Source organism: Thermobia domestica, chromosome 6 (assembly GCF_964235325.1).
Source record: "Thermobia domestica chromosome 6, izTheDome1.hap1.1, whole genome shotgun sequence".
In the NCBI taxonomy this organism is placed as follows: domain Eukaryota; kingdom Metazoa; phylum Arthropoda; class Insecta; order Zygentoma; family Lepismatidae; genus Thermobia; species Thermobia domestica.
The window spans coordinates 178627611-178654442 of NC_137459.1; the positions used below are offsets into that span (position 1 = coordinate 178627611).

Here is a 26832-nt window from a genome sequence, read left to right on the forward strand (position 1 = left end):
TGGTTAATCCTGTGGAATTTATAATGTAAATATCTTGAAGAAAAATTGTTTGAAATATTTTTTTTCGAAATTCATAGTTAGTTTCGATGTTTTATATTATTATCAGCATCAACCACTAATTAAATGATTTTTTGTGTTATAGAGAAGCGATACAAAGTCTGTTTTATCAATTTAAAGCAGTATTTTGAAAAAAGCCCAAAATTTCCCAAGCAAAAAAGCGAAGCAGAAAAAACCGAGTTTTTTTCCAAAAAAGCCGGTTTTTTTCCGAGCCCTTGCATCTCTAGTGCAGTGTATTTTATCTTCATCGTTGTCTCACATGCTAACTATACGTTTCATATACTCTCGAGTGACACATATCACAGTTCATTAATCTTTGCAAATCGATTACTGCCGTACTTTCTTGTCACAGATGTGTTACTTTTAATGCCACAGCTTTTCTGTACTCTTTTCAGGCGCTTCGTCTTCGTTTCTGTGCTTTGGAAGGTATGTAGGATTTTATACAGTGTTGCAATTCCAAGACAGTTCATTTTATAGTTATCGGGAACGGTCTGAGATATTCCACACGAACGCCATTGGAATTGCTACGCTACAGGAAGACTTGTTGTACACATTTCCGCTTAACGTCTCATGGAAATTCTTTCTACGGCAACTCTACAATGTGCCGTTTTTGGGTGAATCATGTATCAAGCCCGTTCGTCATTAGACGCTGTGCATACTGTAGCTTACCCTCTACTGTACATTTGGTACTTCTGTGGTATTATTCTTGTTGTACATTGTTCATTTCTCTGTACGGATCCCATAAATTTCATGTCAAAACAGCAGTGAATATGAACAATAAAATGAAAATAAAACTTTCTTGTCCATTTAGCAACATTTTGTTTTACTCATTTTAGTTTTCATATTTATAATTCTTTTTCTATGAAATTTATCACAAATATACATTTCCCGATACTACCTATAGTATCAGTATTAAAAGTACCCTGGAAAATCATTATCAAATTATATTCTTACAAGAAGACAGTTATAGATATGCGACAATCATTTTGGACATCATAAGTGTACATTCATTATTCTATGGTAATACAAAAACGATGGGAGGACCCGTCTCACTGGTCCCTTATGACGGGCCGCCTTTCTTTCTCTCTCTCTCTCTCTTTATATATATATCAATTACCCGCTTCCTTGGTTAAATTAATAAAAAAAAACAGTAATATATTCAGTTAGTCACCTTCTACTATTACCAAAGCGCTCTTTGATATCAGTCACTCTCGATGATTTTTATATATTCTCTTTCCCTCCCCATGCTGCCTGTCACTGCATCAGAATTGTCATTGTTCATCTGAGCGACACCAAAAACTATGATTCCGACACTGATATTGGTCATTTCGATAATTAAAAAAAATATATATATATTTCCCTCTCCTCGTCCCCAAGTTGCAGGGCTGAATTCGGATTTAAACGGCTTCAGAAGTGTCACTGTTCACTTCAGAGACACCAAAAACAATGGGTTCGGCTCCTCAAAATCTTCCAAACTGCGGGGCTGAATTTGAATTTAAACAACAACATCGGAAGTGTAGCTGCTCATCTCAGGGACCCCGAAAACTATACATTCCACACAAATATCGATCATTTTAATGTGTGTCTTCTCCCCCTGCCTTAATGATAGAACATACAAGCCTGTTTGTATGTAATACGCGTACCCACAAATAATAATAATATTATATGAAGTAGCATTCTGTACACGGAATATTCTATAACCAAATAACAAAATTAAGAAAACAAGAATTTTAGAAATGATCAAAAAATGGATCGATAGATTGCGATCTTGGACAATAATTAGTTTTTAGAGCACAGGCCACAAAATTTTTGAACGGCTCCTAAATCAAGCTTTCGTATTTCTTGCGGAATAAGCACATCATACTGAGTTTAATGATAGTTTGGGTTTGTCTACACTGTATGTAGTTCTACAGATAGAACCCGAACAACAAAATTTTTGATTGAATGAAATGTATTGATTTTTTTTTTCAATCAGGGTCCATAAAAATTTGAACGGCCCCTAAATCGAGTTTTATTTTCTTTTACTTTATTTTATATTATTTTATTTTATTACGGAATAAGCACATGATACTGAGAAGGGACCTAGTCCTGGTGCCACACGAAATATGGAATGAGACTATAGTCAATCGATTTGTGTTATACTCAACAACAAAAAATCCATAGGCGGAAAAAAAAACTCGATCGTAACCGTTCCGTACTTATGGGAGGGGAGTAGGGGCACTGGCAACACAACACGTTGTGGATAATGAGACGAAATATAGAGCGAGTTCGATGAAATTATGCATAGAAGCGCAGTTAAACATATACTACAATGTAACATTACATTCGGCAATACTGTGACAAATGAGGACAGAAGCTTAGAACGTAAAGACAGAAGAGGGGGAGGGTAAGCGTAAGTAAAAATGATCATATAACTGTGGAAAACGGAGAAGCGTTAGGGGAATGGTACGGTAATAATACAAGATCAAGTAATGAATCACAAACCAAGTGAATAACAGTAATGAATGACAGCCTGTGGGCGACAACGTGAAGCAGAAATGGAAGAAAGAGAGCTATTGAGAGGATTGTTTGTAGGGTACGGACCCCCTCTCATCGTAACGTCCGATATATAAGCTGTTGTGTACATGTAGGCATTCACTTTCATATGTTTGTCGCACGTGATATTGTTTGTGCATCACCTCAATATTGCTAGCATCCTCCATGCCACCTAAAGTCCTGACTGGTTTGAAGTATAAATTGCACATGAATAAGAATGTTCAAGAAGTACGACTAAAAGTATAGGGTACAAAGAAATGTAGTGTCACATAGTGGACTGACTGTCCATGATAGACGGTCATGGATAAGTATTGGAGAGACCTTCATCCAGCAGTGGATCAACAATTTTTGTTGTTGTTGATGATGATGTTGATGATGACATAAAAGTAAGATGACAACATACGCCCCTGTCTGAATGTACTGCAAAGCACGAAAGAAGCACAATACACTGCAGACAAATAACACAACTGTGCGCGTGTACACTCATGTCCAAAATGATTGTCGCATATCTATAACTGCCTTCTTGTAAGAATATAATTTGATAATGATTTTGCAGGGTATATTTAATACTGATACTATGTGCATAATCGCGAAAGGTATATTTGTTCTAAATTTCATAGAAAAAGAATTATAAAAAACGAAAATTAGAATGACTAAAACAAAATGTTGCTAAATGGGCAAAAAAAACGTTTTATTTTCGTTTTATTGTTCTTATTTGCTGCTCTTTTGACATGGAATTTGTAATGTGCATGTATTTTTGCCGATTATACACATACTAACATTATAAGAAATACCGGGCGAAATCGTTATCAAATTATATTCCTACAACAACATATTTATAGACATGCAACAATAATTTTGGACATGAGTGTACATAGCTGTGATAACGTCTAACAGAAAGTATCGTCTCTAGGCTGACTATCGTTTGTGATTTATTATATTTGTATGACTCGATTGATTAGTGCTAGCGATTTCATGCTACAGTGGCACGGACGATGAACCGCATTTGAATGCTAACAGTGGTGAGGGGCGCAAGGCAGAGAAAGTCCAATACACCACTATACATTGAAAGATTAGTTGAGGAAGGTGAGGGTCATTGCCCCCTTGCCTTTCTATTCTCCACCCATGTACTCCACCAGGGGAGGCTTTAAGATTTTAATTTTGGGTAGGCCCGCTCCCTCTCTTATGGATATATATACACATTTGATTGATTAATGAGAGTAGGAAATTACAGTAGTAGTTGATGTTATTTGTTGAATCGAGGGGTATATCATACCCCATATGTTTATTTTTGTGTAGATTAGCGCTCACGTGCCAAATCATTTTAAACTAATAATGCAGTCATAGTATAGCACATACACGTAAACTATGATAATACTATATTCAGGATGGCCAACTAAATGAGATTGGTCTACTTTTATATATTATCAAGAACTTTTCTGATGCAGCACAATTTACCATTTTTTAGATGCACGTTACTGTTATAATACGCATGACGTTAATTAATTGTTAATTTCTGATATTAATATACCCAGCATTGACAACTACATTGAATTTCTTGTAACCTTAAAATACATGAGACAAAGCTCTTGCTGGAGGGGAACACATGGGATCAGTACGAAGTACAAATGTGACAGTAGAAGGAAAAGAAAGCTGTATGGCAGTTTCTGGGAGAAAAGTTATGAAATATCATAAACGACCTCATTACTTACCCTTCTCCTCATAAGAATTATGGCAGAACAGAAGTAGTGCAAAAAATCATAGCAAATACATATGATTGGCTCCCAATATTGTGTCGAACCTGATTTTACTCTATGTCCTTCACTTTGCAATGTCAGTTTTAGGGAAAGAAAAATATTTTCAACTAAACAGTTGCACTTTCAAGCTTCTATTTCTTTGTAGTTTGGACATCTTCCTCTAGCCCTCTGTTTTAGATACTCGATTCTCAGCTCTGGAGCAAGGCACTACATTCTCAGTTCTGGATTCGGACAACCAATTCTCGGTTCCAGACGGCTACCCGATTTTTTTTGGTTGTGGTGGACAAACACCGTGCTCGTGGGTTTTCTCGGGGTTCTCCCGTTTCCTCCCACTTTCTTCATTCCATCATTTCACTCATCTCTCATCATCGCCGTCTCCTTTAGCCTAACCTGCATAAACGTAGGACGTAAAGCTTAAAGATTTCATTTCATTTCCGATTCCAGACCGGATATCAAATTAATGATTCCAGACCGGGTACACGATTATCGGTTCCGGATCCTGTTACACGATTCTCCCTGGATCTGGAACCGGATAATCCGGATCCAAAATTTTCTGGCCATCCCCAAGGCACTGATGCGGGCTCTATTCAAAGTTTATCATAGCACGAGTTTGACTAGTAAACTATTCATTATAGGTTTGAAAAATCAAGGCTGCCAATAAAACTCCAACTGATCAAAGCTGTATATATATTTCAAGAGCATATATACACTTACTGAAATTGAAATCCCAACACCAAGAAGGAGTTATACTAGGTGAATGAAACTTACATAGAATAATCTTGTACAGTGGGCCACACAAATTCATGAGGTACAAAATCCGTGAGATAGGCAACCCAAATAACGCCCGCTCCAAGATTAATTGCAGCTGGTAGAGCAGCTAGAACAAAAGCATGAAGTTGCCCCCACCTGTGATAAGAACGTATCGTAAAGTGCATTTTTGCCCAGGACTGAGGCAAAACGCTGGCTCACGAAACGACAAAAGGGACTCTTTGCACACTTGTACTCGTAGTACACAGCACAGTACCAGAAAAAAATATATATGGACACCAGAGGCGCCGATGAGACTTAAATAATCTTATAATTAACTCAAATGAGGGATTATATAAATAAGTTAACTTATTTCAAAAGACTATACGTATATGTGTATCAAATAATATACGGATAGAAAATGAATTGAAATCTTTGAGTTTTACGTCCCACGGTTATGCCGGTTAGGCTAAAGGAAACGGTGATGATGAGAAATGAGTGAAATGGTGGAATGAAGAAAGTGGGAGGAAACGGGAAAACCCCGAGGAAACCCACGAGCACGGTGTTTGTCCCCCATAAAGTTTACTTGACGGGAGCTGGAATTTAACCCGGGACCCCAAGCACCAGAGGTAAACAGTCTACCAGTGAGCCACCGCGCCCCTAAAATATACGGATAGATTAAGCAGTATATGCATTAGGATATTTGTTTTAAGCAAACACAAACCCTTGCGCTGAGTTTTGAAACTATTAACAATAGTCCTACCTGCAAATCAATTAAAGTACGGATGGATCATTCAGGGGAAGAACCCGGCCACTAATTAAAATTTTAGGGGTTTAACAGGGCCTGAGCTCCTAGGTTCCGGCACCACTGATTGATAAGTAATGTTACTTCGAAAAAGCTTGTCTGATTTCATTATAAGTTAAATGGCTTCTGAAAATGTGAAATAATTCTACGCAGTTATTTATTTGCAAATATTAAAAATGCAAAATTTGATAATACTCCAACGAGCTGGAGAACTTATCCGTACTAAACGTATTTCCCCTTGGGTTTGCAAATATAACTGTGAGTTCCTGATTTGATTAATACTTGTGCAAATTTACACATTGAGACACAAGCAGAAAAGAGGAGACTATAGTGCCTCACAAAACACAACAATTTAAAAATGAACGAAATTAACGATTAATATCAAATATAGAACCGTTAACATGTTTAAATCTGTAACTCGTTTTCTCCATTCATTTTCTTCCTTTATTTTCAGGATCGTATCATCACCGAATTTCTCCACTGGATATTATCTTTTATTTAGCAGCATTCACTTCGAGCTCAGCTTTGTAAATGAAACATTTTAAAAAAGAGTAAATGGTAAAAGGGAGAATCGAACACGGATTTCCGGATTAGAAAACCACAACGCTAACCACTCACCTAAAACGTTATTTCTTCCGGCTCACTTAAATAAAGAGCCTTTTCTGTTCGCTCTAAACAGTAGTTTGTTAACAGTCAAATTAATTGGCAAAACACAGGAATATATAATTGAGGATTCGGAGGGCATTATATCACTGAAATCATTAAGTTATCAACATTACAAATTTTTTGAAAATAAAATATAGAACTCCTTTATTTTTAATCAGATACGGCGCGTATATTATCCTCCTAAACAAAGTAAAGATAAGTCAATTACTGCGTAGTAATCGTCGTTCAGTAGTCAAGGCATTCGACCAGGAATCTGAAGGTAATCGAATCGAATCGGATCCACAAATGACCAGTACTTTTTACTTTAAAATTTTGGTGACGATTAACCGGCGATGGCACACGTTTTATTAACTTCAGATATTTGAATATTCGTATTTTTCAATACTTGAACTATCAAACCTTCAGGAATAATAATAATAATAAAAGTAATAATAATAATAATAAGCTAATAATAATAATTATTATTATCTCATAGAAGATTAAAGTTAGAAGCTTATTGTCGCTCAGGGCATAACATTACAACCAGATGTAACATTTGGCAAGATTATTTTGGTTTTCTTTAGTGTTGCTCACGAGAAGAGGAATTTCTCATCTTGTTTCTAAAACAAAAAAAAAAACAAAGTGAGACGAGAATTAACGTTTTACATTCAATACGGGACAAGTCTAACTCAAGTTATCGTCTCGTTTTGGAGATTGAATCGAGACGAGACGAAAAGCATTGTAAACATTTTTCATTTTATCTCGATTCTCGAAATAATATGTCTATTCTTTAAGTAACAATTGCTTTGTAGACTGAATCTTATACGCTATTTTGTCGCTTTGTATTTCGGAGCTGATTGAATTTATTATGATCTCTGTATATATTTTTATAGCAAACATTTTATAATTACTTCTTCATATCCTAAAAGTTAGTTTATTATATGCCTTACTGTTCAGTGATAATCAGTTATATTCATTACAGTTATTTTCCTGAAAACGTACAGTAGAATACATTCTACATCAAGCTTTAGTGAAACGCTTTCGTTTAAAATTTTGGTAGTTCCAGAGGTGTGTCTTGGAGATAAAGACATCCTCCTGAAATCCCAAATTATCTGTAAGTTTTGCTAATTGTAGGGCAATTTTAAAAAACTTAATACCATTATTATTATTATTATTATTATTATTATTATTATTATTATTATTATTGCAGAAAATTTAAGACCTCAATATTACGTCCTATTGCAATCTAAGTAAGCATACTGAAGTTGATAGGAAAAGAAAAAAGAACGGATAAGAGATACTTTCGAGGGATTAGTGTACGAAAGGAAACGAGGGGGGAGAAAAAAGGTGCCAGATCCTGGACAATATTAACATCGGAACTTCGGATACCTAGACAGAAACTAAGTAGCATTTCTTTTCAACACGATACATAGTAACAAGCTTTCTTTGGATAAAAGACTTTGAATTATGTATTCGTTATTTTGATATTTAAAAAATACATACCAGTATGAAAAAGATTTGTTCCTATTTACAAATTTTGGTTGAAGGGATATATGGAACATGTTGGTTTGCAATCGAAAACATTATTATTTCTAGCAGTAGGAATAACAGTGGAAGACGTTCAGAATAATTGCTAGGAAAAAAAATATCGTTTCAGGCACATTTATGATTCATACTACACCAAAAGCATGGCCCTTAGTGGTCGTATTCATGAATTGTTTGCTAAACACGTTACGCTTTCACACAGTGCCAATTAAGGTTGTGGACATACATCTGGCGTCATATTGCTAGTACAGTATTTCCTCTGTGAAGAAACCTGTTTCCACTCTAACTTGTAAGACCGAAAGAAATTCATTAGTTTTCATTTTATAACACAACAGAAGTATGAATATTGCATTTGATAAAGACAACTTACCGAAGCGGGAATCGAACCCCAAGCTCCTGTTTTACGAAACAAATGCTCATGACACTTTGCTAAGACTGGTCTCTCAAGTAAGAGTCGTAACACACTCGTGCATGTAGCAAATTGCAAACGTTTACGATAACAACGAAACACACTGATTTCGGTCATGATAAAATACAATAGTTGAGAAACTTCAAATTTAAATTAGAAAACAAAATAGACACCAAACAGGCATGGAAATGAAGGAGAAACTGGTTTTCAGAGTAATTCAAATCTTTAACTGAAACCTGTTATCTCAAACCACTTTATTTTCTTATTCACCGAAAGTATCTCGCTAACCTGTCTCTATTATATTTAGTAATAAGCATTTTAGAGTTATTCCAGTAGCCTTGAACGAGGGAAACAAACGCAGATACACCAAGGACATATACAATTTCAAAGGATCTCCCACCGGGATTTGAACACTGGACCGTGAGCACTGAACTATCTAAAGCAGTGATGGCGTGGGTAATGAAAACTTGACCCACCACCCTTCGTGATCCACGACGAACCATTGTACACCATGACTCAGCCCTCAGTGACCCACTGGGTCCCAGCACCCACAATGTCCCACTTTGACCCACAACCCAGCGACCCGCTCCGACCCCCTACCTATCAAAACACACCGTTATCAACTCTGGCACATTATCCACAGCTTCTTCTTTTCTGACTAAAATCAGGTTGTCAAATTTTAATTAATCGGAGTTTGAATTTTTACGGTCACTCGCTCAAGCACCGGTCTATTACAATAACGGTGTAACTGATCTTTTCGTTGCAAAATGGTAAAGTGTTTGTCATGGGCCAAATTTTGATGAATTTCAATTAAATTATAATGGTATAATTTTTTCCTTGTTGAATTGTCGATAATTTTCAGTGGAAAAATGCACGAAATTTTAAAGTCCAAAATCAAGGTAAGTAGACCAACGTACAGTCCAAACTTAAAATTTCCGTGCAATTAAGCGTACATTACAAATTTTATATCTATTTTTCTGACAACTTTATTGCTTGATTGCTCTGTGCCCTAAGCGCTCCAGATAATAAACATAAGCTTAAGCAATTATTATAGTAGAAAGCGCATGGTTTTTGTTTCTCAATTTGTTTGTGAATTTGTTTGTCAACTAATATCGATCGTTTTCGATTATTTTTACAAACCAACGCACTACCAATTTTGCATATATAAAATGCGCTGCCCCCTCCCCCTCGTAAAGAAGAATTTCAAAAATGCTATGAAACTTTCTGTTCATTTTCAATAAAGAGTTAACATACCGAATTTTAGCTCCGTAAGTTTAACGGCTTTTGAGATACTCATTTTTTTCGCAAATGTTCGGATCCCCAGTACCCCCTTAAGATATTATTATAATGAAAGTGATATGATAACATCCCAGTTTGGATTAAGGTCTAACTACATACCAAAAGTCATTTCATTTGACTTTGCAATTTGACCGTGATGATCAGGCGCACACAGTTATATCCATTTTTTTATATATTACAGTGATTCTAAAATGTATCCTTTCTGGTAGTTAGCTCCTCTTAAAACTTACAGGCTGTGTGTTTTAAAAGCCAAGTGATAGTTATTAGCAATTTTGACATTTCATGATCAAACACTTTCCGAAGTGGATGCTCACCCAACCGTTTTTTTTTTTCAGGAAAATATGAAACACATACAGTATTCCCTCATTTCGAGTCTAGAATATATGCACACAATTTCGTTCACTTCGGTCCTCTTTTTGATTTTCCGGAGGCAAATTTCAAAATTTTGGGTGGGGGCTTTTCCCCCTGAAACGGTTTTTCTTTTGCTTAAAAACATGTATTGGTTTATTTTTTTGCGTATTGTCCCTATACAAAGTTTCGTTGCAACTCTTCATGTCCTTTAATCACTCCTGACATACTATTATTAGCACGTTTGATATTTCGTGATCTTTGCGTTTAATGTCCCACGATTATGCCTGTTAGGTTAATGGAGGCCGTGATTGAAGCAATAATTATGATGAACGAATTAGTGGAAGAAGAAAGTGGGAGGAAATTAGAGTTTTCCAAGAAAACCCATGAGCACGATGTTGTCCACTTGAAGCTTACTTGCCTTGGGAGCGAACCAAGTATCCCACCCTGAGATCAGAGTTTGACTTTTCTGAGTGGTTCAGTGGGTCGAAGTGCAACAGAATGTGACCCATTTCGACTCACCACCCACTGCGACCCACCATGACCCACTCTGATCTACCGATCCACTCTACCTACTGCATTGTAGACACTATCTTCTGAACAGTATATTTGTTCACCCTCGACCCTAGCCATAAAATCTAAATACACGTTTATGATTGGTTGCACACTGTGATTGTCCTAACTTTCCGGTGTATGCATTGTTTGTCATAGTAATAGAAGAAAATTGTCACTTTGTTGGAATTAAAGAAGAAAATTGAAGAAGCAGCTGAGGTTAATTTAATATCATGGCAGTCAAGCTGGAACAAAACGCGCCCTGTGGAGTTTCTCATCCGTTTTACTACTACTACTTATACCATGGATTCGTGTAGCAAAACTGCACGCGTAACGTAAGTAAATCACTTTTTCGAGTATTATTGATCTTATTTTAATGAAAAAATTGTTATAGAAACTTAATAAAAATAAAATATAAGAATTAAAAAGTATCCCTTAGCCGGCTTAGAACCCACACCGAAAGTAATTATAACTAACCAGTTGTGCTAACACGCTCGGCCACAAAGACCGACAGCAGTGGGTGGATGATTTCTCCTATATGTACGCTACGAGGCAAGGAAAGGATAACTTCAAATAATTAGAAGCAAGTATTCAGCTCCTCTTGCTAGGGTCGAGCGTCATTAAAAAATAAGCTTCTGAACACCAGTGAATTTGTCTATGTTTTACCTTCAAGGCCTGCATTACCCTTTCCTTTTTTATTTATTTATGTTTACCTACCTGATATAAGTATCTCTAAGTGAAAAAAAAGAACTCCAGGAATTTTTGAACATTGATATTTATAATTACAATAATATCAAGAGGACTTATCCTACTGCTTAGCATTCAAGACATACAGCTTCTGAGTTTTTAGAGGGGCTAAGTACTGGGGGAAAAAACATCTTTGAATCACTGTAATATATAGAAAAAATGGATGTAACTATGTGTGACTGATCATTACGGCCAAATTACAAAGTCAAATGGAATGACTTTTGGTATATAGTTAGGCCTTAGTCGAAACTGGAATGTTATCATATCACTTTCATTATAATAATATCTTAAGGGGGGCAGCTGGGATCCGATTTTTTTGCGAAAAAATGAGTATCTTACAAGCCATTAAACTTACGGAGCTGAAATTCAATATATAAACTCTTTCTTGAAAATGGACAGAACGTCCCATAGCATTTTTTTAAAATCATCTTTATGAGGGTGGGTGACACTTCTATATATGCAAACTTGGTAGTGGGTTTGTTTGTAAAAATAATCTAAAACGATCGATATTAGTTGACAAAAAATTCACAAACAAATTGAGAAACAGAACCTTGCGCTTTCTACTATAATAATTAAAGCCCAGAATTAATGGCAAATATCGTAAGTGCCATTATTGGAATTTTTGGTGATATTTTCAGCAGAAGTGCAATTTTTACAATTTAGAAGCAATTTGTTGCCATTGTCACATGTTTCCCCTTACATAACTCCTTATTTACTCATAAATGACAGCATACCACAGATCTGAGTCGTTCTTATCTGGCCAAGTGATCTCGGTGTCTGGCAATATGTGGTCTAACCCCGTAGGAATGTGACAAGTGGAGGGGCGGGGAAGGTAGTGCGTATTCAGTCCTTGGAATTTTGATGCAGTGTTCGGTTCTTTGAATGACAAACGAAGGTGCCTAGTTTCAAGAAGTAGGCAGGTGAGCAGTTATTGTGAATCTTAAGCGTGCGTGATACAGAACTGGTATTTATGTGCGTTTCAGTGTTTCAAGATGCCGAAAGTTGGTCCTTCTAGGCAACAGAAGTTGGAAAAATTTGTGAGTTCGGGCGTACTGTATTTTCAACAGACAGTTCTGTACTGTTTTGTAAGTTATGTGAAACTGTGGTATTCGCTAAAAAGCCTTGTTTTGTAACACCATATAAGCACTGCAAAACACAATTCTGCAAGGAAACACAAACCAGCTGGTGAAAAGGTTCAAAATCTTCTTGGGACAGTCACGAATCCCGTTTCGCGCACTAACAGTTTTGCGAATGATATGTGTGAAGCTCTTATTAATGCGGATACTTCTTTATGGAAGTTAGAAAATGTTTCGTTTAGAAACTTTCTCAAGAAATTCACAAAACAAGAAGTTCCAAGGGAATCATGTTTGAGAAAGACTTACGTCAATAGCGTGTACAGCAGGACTATTGACGATATCCGCAAGAGTGTTGCTGACAAAAAAAAAATATACGGATTTCAATTGATGAAACTTGCGATATTCTAGAACGTTCAATTGCCAAAGTTGTAATTGGAACTTTATGAGGGGAAGAAGGCACACAAACATATTTGATTGCATCAGAAGTTGTGGAAAAGTAAATGGCACGACAATTGCACAGGTTTTTACAAAATCGCTGAGTATTCTGTGGCCAAAATGTGTAAAATACGATGAGGTCCTTCTTTTTGTCACAGACGGAGCTGCATACATGAAAATGCAGCAAAAGCCCTTAAGGTTCTATTCCCACGTATGTTGCATGTCACCTGTCTGGCACACACGCTACATAGAATTGCAGAGTAAGTTTTTTCTCATGTTCCTTACGTTGACGTTTTTGTGTCAAATGTGAAAAAAAAAAGTATTTCTGAAAGCTCCCTCGCGAACAAGTACGTTTCACGAGTTAGCCCCTGAACTTCCGCTTCCACCACAGCCTGTCTTAACGAGATAGGGTACATGAATTACAGCTGTTCCCTATTATGCTCACAACTTTGAACCATTTTTGGGCTCTTATTTTGCAATTAATTCCGAGCTCTAAAAATAATTGCTGAAGCTTATGTTTATTATATGGAGCGCTTAGCGCACAGGGCAATCAAGCAGTAAAGCTGTGGGAAAAATAAACATAAAATTTGTGATCTACGCTTAATTACACGGAAATTTAAAGTTTAACTCTACGTTGGTCCACTTACCTTGATTTGGGACTTCAAAATTTCATACCTTTTTCATAAAACCAAGCCATGAAACCAAGCCATGAAGCCTCAGATAGTTCAGTGGTCGCGGTCACGTGTTCAATTCCCGGTGGGAGATCGTTTGAAATTGTATATATCCTCGATGTATATGTGTTCGTGTTCCTGTCGTTCAATGTTACTGGAAATAACTATAAAACGAGTATTACTAAGTATAGTAGAGAAGTTATCGAGATACTTTCGGTGAATCAGAAAAGAAAGTGGTTTGAGGCAACAGGTTCCAGTTAAAAGGTTCGAATTACTCTGAAAACCAGTTTCTTCTTCATGTCCTTGCGCGTTTATATGAATATTTTTGTTTTCTAAACTAAATTTCAAGTCTCTCGACTATAGTATTTTATCATGACCGAAATCAGTGTGTTTCGTTGTTATCGTAAAAGTGTTCAATTTGCTACATACACAAGTGGTTTTTGACTCTTAGTTAACAGACCAGTCCTAACGTAGTGGCGTGAGCATTCGTTTCGTGAATCAGGGATGTCGAGTTCGATTCCCGCTGCGGTAAGTTGTTGCCGACAAAGACCGACCTATAATACCCAGAGTGTGATATTATAGAATCAAAAAAATATGCTTTCAAGTACTTCTGGGAGGACAAAATGACAAGAAGTTCAGCAATAATCCAGTAAGTGGTGTTGAGCGTACTGTTACAGATGTGTCACAGTGGGCATTAGCAGCAAAACACCATTGTATTCAATATAAAGAAGTAAAATCCCAATGTTACATATATGTAACGCGGGGTATTATAGGGTTAACTGCAATATTCACACTTCTGATGTGTAATAAAATGAAAAATAATGAATTTCTTTCGGTCTTACAAGTGAAGGCGGCTTTCTTCACAGGGAAAACACTACCAATATGACGTCAGATGTATGTCTACAACCTTGATTGGCATTGTGTGAAAACGTAACGTGTTTAGCAAACAATTCATGAATACGACCACTAAGGGCCATGCTTAGGGTTAGTATGAGTCATAAATGTGTCTGAAAGGATATTGTTTCCTAGCAATTATTCTGAACGTCTTCCACTATTATTCCTACTGCTAGAAATAATAATATATTCGTTCGCCATTTCCAACATGTTCCATATATTCGTTCAACCAAAACTTGTAAATAGGAACTATTCCTTTTATATTGGTATGTATCTTTTTTTAATATCAATATAAGGCATACATAATCCAGTCTTTTATCCAAAGAAAGCGTGTTACTATGTATCGTGATGAAGATAAATCCTACTTAGTTTCTGTTTAGGCATCCGAAGTTTCGATATTAATATTGCCCAGGATCTGATAATCCCTCCCCTCAGTTCCTTTCCAACACTAATCCCATGAAAGTATCCCTTATCCTTTCTTTTTCTTTTTCCTATCAACTTCAGTATGCTTATTTGCATTGCAGTAGGACGTAATATTGAGGTCTTAAATTTTCTGTAATAATAATAATAATAATAATAATAATAATAATAATAATAATAATAATAATAATAATATCATTTTTAAAAAAATGCATTAAAATTAGCATAACTTACAGATAAGTCGCGATTTCGGAAGGGTGTCTGGATCTCCAGGACACACCTCTGCAACTACCAAAATTTTAAACGAAAGCGTTTCACTAAAGCTTGATGTAGAATGTATTCTACTGTACGTTTTGAAGAAAATAACTGTAAGAAAAATAACTGAATATCACTGAACAGTAAGGCATATAATAAATTAACTTTTAGGATATGAAGAAGTAATTATAAAATGTTTGCTATAAAAATATATACAGAGATCATAATAAATTCAATCAGCTCCGAAATACAAAGCAACAAGATAACGTATAAGATACAGTCTACAAAGTAATTGTTACTTAAAGAATAAACATGCATTATTTCGAGAATCGAGATAAAATGAGAAATGTTTACGATGCTTTTCATCTCGTCTCGATTCCCATCTCCAAAGTGAGAAAATAACTTGAGTTAGACTTGTCCCATATTGAATGTAAAACGTTAATTCTCCTCTCACTTTTGTTCCTTTTGTTTTAGAAACAAGATGAGAAATTCCTCCTCTCGTGAGCAACACTAAACAAAACCAACATAATCTTGCCAAATGTTACATCTGGTTGTAATGCTATGCCCTGAGTGACAATAATCTCCTAACGTTTAATCTTCTATGAGATAATAATAATTATTATTAGTTTATTATTATTATTATTATTATTATTATTATTATTATTATTATTATTATTATTATTATTATTTCTGAAGATTTGGTAGTTCAAGCATTGAATCATCCGAATATTCAAATATCTGAAGATAATAAAACGTTTGTCATCGCTAGTCAATCGTCACCAAAATTCTTAAGTAAACAAGTACTGCTCATTCGTGGATCCCATTCGATTCGATTACCTTCAGATTTTTAGTCGTGTGTCTTGACTATTGAACGACGATTATTACGCAGTAATTGATTCATCTTTACTTTGATTACGAGTATAATATACGCGGCGTATTTGATTCAAAATAAAGGAGTCTTGTATTTTGTTTTTAAAAAAATCTGTAATGTTAATAACTTAGTGATTACAGTGATATAATGCCCTCAGATTGCTCAATTATATATGCCTGTCTTTTCCCAATCAATTTGTCTATTAACAAACTACTGTTTTGAGCGAACAGAAAAGGCTCTTTATTTAAGTGAGAAGGAAGATATAACGTTTTATATAAGTGGTTAGCGTTGTTGTTTCGTATCCGGCAATCCGTGTTCTTTTCTCCCATTCACCATTTACACTTTTGGAAATGTTTGATTTACAAAGCTGAGCTCCAGGTGGATGCTGGTAAATGAAAGGTAATCTCCAATGGAGAAATTTAGTGATAATGTAATCCTGAAAAAAACTGAAGAAAAATGAATGGAGGAAACGAGGTATTTCTGTTAGTGGTTCTATATTTGATATTAACCGTTAATTTTGTTCATTTTTAAATTGTTGTTTATTGTCACTATGTTCTACCCTTTTCTGCTTGTGTCTCAATGTGTAAATTTGCACAAATATTAAACAAATCAGGAACCCTTAGTTATATTTGCAACCTAAGGAGAAATACTGTTACTACGAATAAGTTCTCGAACTCGTTTGAGTGTTATGGAATTTTGCATTTTTAATATTTACAAAGAAATTACTGCATACCAATATTTAGCATTTTATGTCATTTAACCCCTTCCTTCTTTTAGCGAAAAAAATAATCAGTATTGGAAATCCTCATATGAGAACTTGAAAAATGAATTAAAACTTGAATTTTAGATTTTTCACTTAATTGCGACCAGAAATAAGTAAGTTCTATATATGACACACTCACAACTCACAAAGAACATGCCAGATGACAACAAAATCTCTTATTCGTACACGTCAATATCTCACACAGCAGACAAAACAGTCATTTGGTGCCCTTGATAAATCACAAAAAAGCTACAGTGAAAGAAGGGTATGTGCCATATATGGCACAGCATGCGGTAAGAGGTTAACGAATAAAGAAATCAGAAAAGGTTTTCTGACCCCAAAAATTTTCGTTAGGAGTGGGTTCTTTCCCTGAATGATCCATTCACATTTTAATTGATTTGAAGGTAGGACTATTGTCAATAGTTTCAAAGCTCAGCGCAAGGGTTTGTGTTACATAAAAATGTAACCTAATACAGATGCCGCACAATCTATCCGTATATGATTTGATACACATTTATGTATAGTCATTCGAAGTAAGTTAACCTGTTTATACTCCCTCCTTTGAGTTAATTATAAGATTATTTAAGTCTAATCGCCGTATATTTTTTCTGTTACTCTGCTGTGTACTGCGAGTACAAGTATGCAAAAACTCCCTTTTGTCATTTCGTGAGCCAGCGTTTGGCCTCACTCCTGCACAAAACACACTTTATTATTTGTTCATTTAACAAGTGGGGGAAACTTCATGCTGCTGTTCTAGCTACCCCTTCCAGGCGTAATTAATCTTGGAGCGGGCGTTAGTTGGGTTACCTATCTCACAGACTTTGTACCTCAAGAATTTATGTGCCCCACTGTACGTGTGTCTTTATATTGATTCTAGTTTGAAGTACAGAACTTACAGAATGCAAGGGCACCGCCAGACGAAAGTGGACGATATTCGTCTTTAGTATTCAGTGTAGTCACCGCCTAGTTGAATGCAGGCGTCCACATGAGCAGTCAATCGATCGTAAAGATATATTTTTTTAAGATCGTAAATGTGTCGGATGCCATCTTGTGGAATTGCGTTCCAAGCCCCATGGAATTGCTGCACCCATAAGGTCAGATCGGCGATGGTCGTTGTTGGTTGAGAATGGATCCGGAGGCGTCTTCCAGTCATGTCCCACACATGTTCTATTGGAGAAATATTTGGAGATCTTGCCGGCCAAGGTAACACTTTAATATCTTGAGGAGCACGTAAAATTGCAGATGTAGTATGGAGACGAGCTTTATCTTGCTGAAACAGGGTACCTTCCATATCGTTCATGAACGTTAGAACAATGGGTTCGATCACCATTGTAATATAGACGTGCGCTGTCATGGTATTAGGAATAGTGACTAATGGGGTCCTGTGGTCATACAAAATCCCTTCCCATACCGTAATGCTCGGGGTCGGACGAATATGACGATGAGTAATTCAGCTTGGCAACAAACGTTCATCAGTCCGCTTCCTGACTCATGTACATCCATCACTGGTACCGAGGCAGAAATGGCTCTCGTCCGTGAATACCACAGAGTTCCATTGTGCCCTCCAATGGGCGCTCTCACGACACCACTGTAGACGGTTTTGACGGTGGGTAGGAGTAAGCGGCGAACACTCCACAGGACGTCTAGAACGGAGCTCACACTCCAGTAGACGACTCACGACAGTTCTTGTACTGATGTCAGGCATCACTACAGATCGAATTTCGGCTGCAGACTCCCTCCGATCCACCAGGGCCATCCTGCGAATACGTTAATCGTCTCTTTCTCCGTTGGATCGAGAAGGCCCGGAACCCGGTCTTCTTGTAGTAGTACCTTCCCGGAACCATTGCTGCCAACATTTGCAAATCGTGGAGACGTCTCGACCGATACTTTCTGCGATGTCACGAGATGAAAATCCACTCTCTCGCAGCCCTACCACGCGGCCGCGTTAGAACTGTGTTAACTGCCGATAAACATTTCGTTGACGTCTTCGAGGCATTCTGTAGGTGCTACGAGTGTACACACACCCATACTTACCTTCACACACACCCACATGCAAAGCTCTGAGTACTGCTATTTAGTTGATACATTTGAAACACGTTCAGCGTATCACTGCAACATCATTTATTGTAATTACGAAAGTAACTCTAATATTACTTGACTTATATAATTTTCATCCTCATTAGGTAGTATATAGCAGTCTTTTACTGTGAGTGTTGTATAAATATTTAATTTGATTTTGAAATACTGATCAACTACTTATTTTTTGTAGCAAAGATCAAATTGCAAAACATATACTTAATATAGGGTCTAACAGTCTTACGTGTTTTATTGAGTTTTCAGTATTTTTTAAATGTTATTTCAATAAAGTAAAGAATTAAATATAACATTTTAGATGCATGGCAGATGAAGGAACCAAAATAATCATCCGTTTATTAGGCTGCGCCTGTGATTTTGTTCCTTGAATGTTGGCCGTTTTGTCAAAATTTTCCTAGGATTTTGTGCTCTTGTACTTTGTCCTGCATTCGTAATTCTAAAAGATTCAGTAAGAAGAATAACTAGCTGATTCTTCAAGTTTCATCATAACCTTTAGATGCTGTTCTACTGGTGCTTCTCGGAAAAATGACTAGGATACAGTTCTGTTATTAGGAGTGTTATTCACATCTACTTTAGTAAAGATGAATGACATTTTAATACCTGCTGGGAAATTGAAAATTGATAGATTCAGTAGCAGAACGCCGTTTGATATTGTAACTGAAACAAAAATGTACATAAAGAAAAGTTACTTAGATCTAATATCAAGTAATTTAACAAAAAAAATGTTATTCAGTTTTCCAATAATTCATCTCCAACATGCTAAGTTTCGCAATACATAAAAGGTACCATGGTTCATATCATCAAGACATGTTTGGCCATATTTTAAACAAACAATAGAAAGGATGCATAAGTCGGCCCTTAAGAAAGAGCCTTAGCCTTCTACATCACAACGCCTTTCGGCATCAGCAAATAAGCTGAAGGAAAAAAAATCTTAAATATACGCGAGTTGAACAGAAAATCAAATCATTGAGAAAAGGCTGGAATCACGGGTAATAGACTTGGTGGCTTACTTAGATGTAGTTGCATACTGTTTACATTTAGAACAGTCATGGTGAGATGGTGAGATGTCGTTTAAAATTGTATTGGCTATATCAACGATATGTGATATGTAGTATTGCTAGTATTTACATTGACAATATAATTATATATTACATGTTGCACGTACTATAGAATTACGTATAGAACACAAGTCACCTGATCAGGTGATGTCGAAAAAGGAGTAGTGATGTAGAAGACAAAGGCTCTTTTTTTTTCAAAAGGGACTCCCTAAGCATCACCTGATTGTTTACTGATTGCATTGCTTGTTTAATATGTAGCCAAACATTTCTTGGTAATGTGAACTGTGGCACTTTTTAATACTGCAAGCCTTAGCATGCTGGAGATAAACTACTCGAAACCCAAATAAAATTTTGGTATGAAATGACTTGATATTAGACCGAAGTAAGTTTGTTTAATATCCGTTTGAATTAAATTGTCAAACGGCTTTCTTGCAACTGAGTCAATCAGTTATCTATTTCCATGCAGATATTTCAAAACAAAAACGCATTAATCTTTACTAAAGTAGATGTGAATAACACTGCTAATAACAGACCAGTATCCTCGTCATTTCTCTGAGAAGAACAATTAGAAAAAATATCTAAAACTTGTGATGATGCTTGAAGAAATAGTTGTTCTTCCTACATAATCTATTAGAATTACTAAAGAAAAATTCCCTAGAAAAATCCTCTCTATACAGATTTCCCTCCTCGAAAGATTAGGCAGAACGGAAATTCCCGTTTTACCTAAAGATAGATCGTTTAAAATATTTTCTACCAAGTGCTGGAGGGCCTTTAGACAGAACTGGAAGACACCACCAAGACTATTCCAACGTTGTTCTTACTGTTGTTCCCCGCGTAAATAAGATTTATCCATTGTCTATTTCCTTTGATCTGTTTTTATTTGAAGACCTGCATTTAGTCACCTATAAACTTGGACAAAAAGAAAGAAGGAAAAGAAAAGAAAGAATAATGAGACAAAAAAAAACAGAAATGCATCGGTTTACTGCACAGCTGAACATATAATAAAACCAAAAATAAATTATTCTATTATATTTATTTAATATAAATTATGTTTATTTTATTTCTTCCAGGTTTGGGTGAAGCCTCGGCAAACTCAATGTTTTAACATGGCTGCAAATACGGCGCTGCAATTTAAGGTAAGAGGAAGAAAACAAAAGTGATTATTTTATATGTATTCTGTTTTTATTTGAAGACTTTATTTAACTATAGACTTTTACACGAATCACAAGGTAACTTGTTTTTGCGTAACACGAAATTTTTGACAACACAATGATTAATAAATTTATTTCCGTTAACTATACCTAAAACCATCAGTCCCTACTGTTTCAAATATCATAAATTTCTCGAATTACTAGATATAAGGTCTCAACTAAACTGAAAAATTTTGAGCAGAAGTGGGGCAAAATCCTTTCTGAAATGATCCGAATTTGTATCTGACATTACGATGGCATGTTTTGTCTTCTAAGAGAGATAAGGTATATCCCACAAAATGCTAGCCTAGTCTCTTCTTGATTACAACCGAGAGGGTATCGATCCCGAAACTCAGTACAAACATAAAACTGTGAAGAGTGATATTTACAAGACCTAACCCGGAATATCCACCAGAGAGATGTGTAGTGCAGAATAGGCTAGAGAAAGTCCTTTCCTACTTTGTGATCTAAGGAACTAATGCTCTCCACGCTACACTTCCCGTCAATCATTTAACTTTTATCAGAAAATTAACCATTCTGACGACAATATGTGCAACACCTTGTTTTTATCATAACTACCTTTACCACACAACATTCTAATGCACTGCTCGCCATTAAAAATGCAACACTAACAAGGAAGCACCGTGGAAAGTCCAAAAGTTTCAAAATATGTCGAGCATGAAAACATAATAAATTGATTAGCACGATAATGCCGTGAAGCATCAGAGGTACTGAGTATGCCAATTACTGACAGAAATGGAAGGCGAGCAGAGCCACAGTTAATTGGTAGACGAAGGTTGAAGTAATATGAGTGTGAGCATATTGTCCTTCCAGTAGGTCTCGATCTTTGAGCGCGGACAAGCAGTAGCGTATCGCGTGTGTTGTTTATCCTTCCGTGACATTGGTATCCATATTAGATGAAGTGCGGTCAGAGTGAAGAGCGTATGAGCTTGAAGCTTTCATGAACCTACTCAACAGCAGCACGTAAGATCCAAATGGCGGCGACATATCACGGGCCACGAAAACAGAAGGCGTGCCTATGTCTTTGGCATATCGGACAACCGCAACCCAAACACTGGAGTCATCACTGGAGTTTGCTCAACAGTGCCCAGTATCCCTACAAAAATGTGTATGTCTCTGGCAGAGCAAAGCATATTCGCACGGCTTCCGTTGCTAAGGCTTTCGCTGACTGCACAGCATAGATGTGTCATCCTACAATAGTGTAGCGAATAACGAACATGAAGAGACGAATGGCAGGACTTCACATTTTCAGACAAATTTTGCTCCTCTCTGGCACCATTCTGACACTTGGCTGGATTACATTTGCATTTTGCATCGTCACGTCGGTCCGGCACTAAGTGCTATTATTTTGGATGCCATTAGATTCGGTGCCTGATCGTACCTCTTACGCAATGCCAGACATTTGCCCATTCAGAAAGTTGACGAGGTGTTGGACTTCATTGTGATTACTTTAGTGAAGATCCTGCCAAGGACTGCATTCCAGCAGGATAATGCACGTTCTAATACTACGGATACTGTACTGACATCATGGGTGTTGTAGAAGGTGAATGATTTTGTTTGACTCTATTCGGCTGTTTAGATAATTGGGCAGTTTTACCAAAAATTTCGTAACTCGCCTTATTACGAAGTGTTGTACCGTAATTTTCATCTTCGAACTTCATAATAACACCATCCCTGGTGAAGACAATCTGGTGAATACTGGCTCTTGCTAGGTATTTAATGATTTGGTTAAAGATATGACTAGCGTTACTGTACTTAGGACCGAAATTGGTCAGAAGAAATGAGTATAGTTTCGGTCGAGCAAGTGTGGCTGCATATGACTGTTGTATAACAACAGTGGACGTAGTAGGATTTGATGCGGTGGTCCGCATCGGTTCTGGTTTCTCCGGACGTTTGATAAAGGTAGGAGAACGAGAGCGGGATTTTTTCTCAACAGACTCTAAACTTCCCTCCGAGAGCTGTCGGCTACGCCGATTACTTCGAGAATCTCGTTTGGCATCCGCCACTGGTTTAGGTGTAGGCCCTTGAAGTAATCCCGGTAGCTTATGCATTGTGCGATAAATAATATGCACCGCATAAGGTAGGGTTTATACGGGTAAAGAGCAGCCCGTTTGGATGAGTTGTACAATCCAAGGAGAGCGACAAAACAGTTGGTCAGAGTGTAAATACCACAATGGCTTTTAAAAATTTAAGTAAATCCTTCCAGATGAAGATCTTCTATCAGACTCCTAAGAAAATTATCTGTACTGATCTCCCAAATACGTCTGCAATACTTGATCGCTGCTTAGTACAGTAACTAACTACAAGAGGAGTTATTTTCGAAATATGAATAAAAACGCTTTTTGGGGGGTTAAGCCGGCCAAAGGGTTATGCCCAATCCACTTGACGAGGATTATAGGTATCGGAAATCATCTTTATTTGTAAAGGGCATTGAGGGTTTGGGAACATTGTTTTATTTTATTTTATTGTATTCTTAGCTGTGGGCATCATTTATTCTTCAATATATCCTTGGATACATCAATTTGCAGTAGGTAGGTGGCATTTATTATTCACTATTGCTGTAACTGGAGGCCGGGCTATTGCTATGTTATGAGAGATGAGACGAAGTGCAGCTGGACGTCACAGACACAAGGGTAATGTTAGTATGGACGAGTGAATGGTTATCTTCTGTCCTGGAGCATCACAGGGCTGATGAAGACAGATGAAGCCCGCTGCTAGCAACATTGATGGAACACCATTGCAAAGATGGATAAATGCATGGACTAAGATGGGGTGGATGGTAAATGGCAAACTCGGCCTTTTGGGGGTCATTGTCATCTAAAGTGTTATGGTATAGATTGAGAAGATGATGTAGAGGAGCACTAATATGTGGGCAAAAGCCGGCTTGATGTAGAGGGATGAGATTATGGTCGGAAAGATGGGTATGCAGATGGCTGACCAGAATGTGTTCAAAGATTTTGCTAAGGACTGACGTTAGTTGGATGGGTCGGTATGATGAGAGTACAGTAAGAGGTTTGTTGATTTGATGAAAATGAAAGTTTTTTTTTTTTTTTAGATTTTCCGGTGCGAATGATGCAGCTTTAGATGTTTGCGAGAAGTGAAAAGAGGATGGGGGAGAGGATTTGATGAGCTTATAGGTAATGTGATCAAAGCTTGCGGCCGTATTTCGTTTTGATCGGATGGTGGAAAAGATACCTTCTGGAGTTTTGAGATCGTTAAGAGGGGAAGCGGTAAGTTGGTGGTGAAGATTAGATTGGAGTTGGGGAGCATGCGGGTTTGCAAGGTGTTCCACATGGTGGGTGAGAGTTGGATGAAGTGGTTGTACGGTTGGGGTAAAAATGTCTTGAAAGAAAGAGGCGAAAGCATTTGCTTTGTCAGTATCGGTTTGAAGAAGATTCTTATGTAAGATGATAGGGTATGAAGTATGACGGTTTTTTCCAGTCAACTGATGAAATTTTTGCCAGTATTTGGTAGGTTGCGAGGTAGTGGATAGTGTTGCAGGCTGACAAGTAAGGGACCATATGGTTGTCGCGCAAATCAGATGCAGACATACGCCATCTGATTGAGCATGAAAAGATATGGAGAACACAGAAATTTAGGGTGCTAAGGACCATAGGGAGCGGAGCGAGAAAAGAGGGAACATTGAATGTCGGCAAAATTGAAGAAAGTCAGGAATGACGGGAAAAGTTAACCAGGGAAAGAAAGTCAACCAAAAGAAAGAAACTAAACATAACAAGGGCATCAAGGACGAAGGGAGATCATAATCAGGGTTGCCATCCAGACCGCAGTGTTGCCAGTTCTGCATAACATTGATATGGAAGATATAGCACAGTATAGCAATTCATGCACAAGGAAAAATATTAGTAACACAAAAGACAATTGAAAATACTCTGTACACGTGCGTAAAAAGGTTTAACGTAGTCGTGAGTGAATATTACGCCCTCGTGAATACAAATGTAGGAAAATAGAGAACAGTACGTACCATTTGTAGTTTAATTTCAGTTGACGTGAAGATCACGAATGAATGCGTGGTCAACACACAAACATTTCTCGCAGTAAGCACAGCAGATAAAAGCAAGCTGGTCACACGCGTCTCTGCAGCATTCCTCTGTGAGTTCTTTTTCAAAGAAATATGCGGAAGGTGTTTCAAACTGTCCAGGATGTTCATTGGAGTAGCCACATTTGAAAAACGCAAAGCGTATCATCTTTTGGAATCGCCTAGAGGAAAACTGGTAATGAACAAATGACTGAAGGCGAAGAAAGTTCTCACGTTGCCACACATTAATACTGGAGAACACTAACGTATCTGTGATGAACGATCATCATCATCATCATCTTGGAACGATGCTCCCAAACACATTCGTTTCTGTGTTATCATGTATACCCCCTTCACTTCCATGTCTATATTTGTCTTTCCTCATGTACATTAATCACTCACGACTATCGTTAAACATTTTTACGCACGTGTAGAGTGTTTTTTTCAATTGTTTTTTGTGTTACTAATATTTTTCCTTGTGTATGAATTGCTATATTGTGCTATACCTTCCATATCAATGTTATGCAGAGCTGGCAACATTGCGGTCCGGATGGCAACCCTGATTATGATCTTTCTTCGTCCTTGATACCCTTGTTATGCTTAGTTTCTTTCTTTAGGTTGACTCTCTTTCCCTGTTTGCAAGAAATTAACTTTTCCCGTCATTCCTGACTTTCTTCAATTTTGCCGACATTCAATGTTTCCTCTTTCCTCGCTCCGCTCCCTATGGCCCTTAGCACCTTAAATTTCTGTGTTCTCCATATCTTTTCATGCTCAATCAGATGGCGTATGTCTGCATCTGATTTGCGCGACAACCATATGGTCCCTTACTTGTGATATCCAACGTTTTCATTTATATGCATCAAGAAAATTGTGGAGCATGGAATTCCAGCGACGATGATATTCTAGAGATATAGGATTACATGTACGTTGGTAGTCACGGAAAGAGCGTCTAGAAGCAGCAACGATAGACTGATATTGTGGAGGTATTGGAGGTTTGTGCAGATGACGTGTACGAAGAGGGATGTTGTTTTGGGTGGTTGTGTCAAGGGATGTTGTGATTTGGTCCACAAGGTTATAGAGTTCTTCTTCACTAGCGGGCTCCTGTAGATTTTGTAATGAAGTTGTGAGGTCGGTTTGAAAATTAGCCCAGTTCGCATGAGTGTAATCAAAGAAGTGAATTGTATTTTAGGGGGTATGGTGATAATAAGATCAAGGAGTGTCGGAGCATGATCGCTGCCGAAAGGTGGTAGAACTCGGAGATTGTGTATAGTCAGAGGAGTACTGATTGCAGGTTGTAATTCTCAGATATGCTGTCAATATAGATTTCAGATATACTCTGATTTCATGGAGGGTCCAAAGTAGGCAGAAGGTAAGCCTTGACAACAATCGACATCCAATATTTTGGAGTGAAGTCGGAAGTGTTAGGAGCCGGCAGCTCCATGTTTTTTATGCTCGGAATAATGTGTGATACGATCAATTTCGTCAGGGTATATTTCACGTTTTATTCACTTACAAGCGTTAAAAAAAAAATTACAGCACGCGTTTTCCCGAGTATGAGAAACCGCGTTACTGACGATCCTTAACACTTCCGACATCGCGCCA

General features: G+C 37.1%; 1 long non-coding RNA gene across 1 annotated transcript in view; it reads left to right on the forward strand.

Moving 5' to 3' along the window:
- LOC145688343 (uncharacterized) overlaps positions 1–26832 on the forward strand; it is a 427613-nt gene that overhangs the window by 233509 nt on the left and 167272 nt on the right. Inside the window, exon 2 of the long non-coding RNA XR_014131879.1 lies at positions 21054–21119. This is a non-coding gene — a long non-coding RNA (uncharacterized LOC145688343). The remainder of the gene's footprint in view (positions 1–21053; positions 21120–26832) is intronic.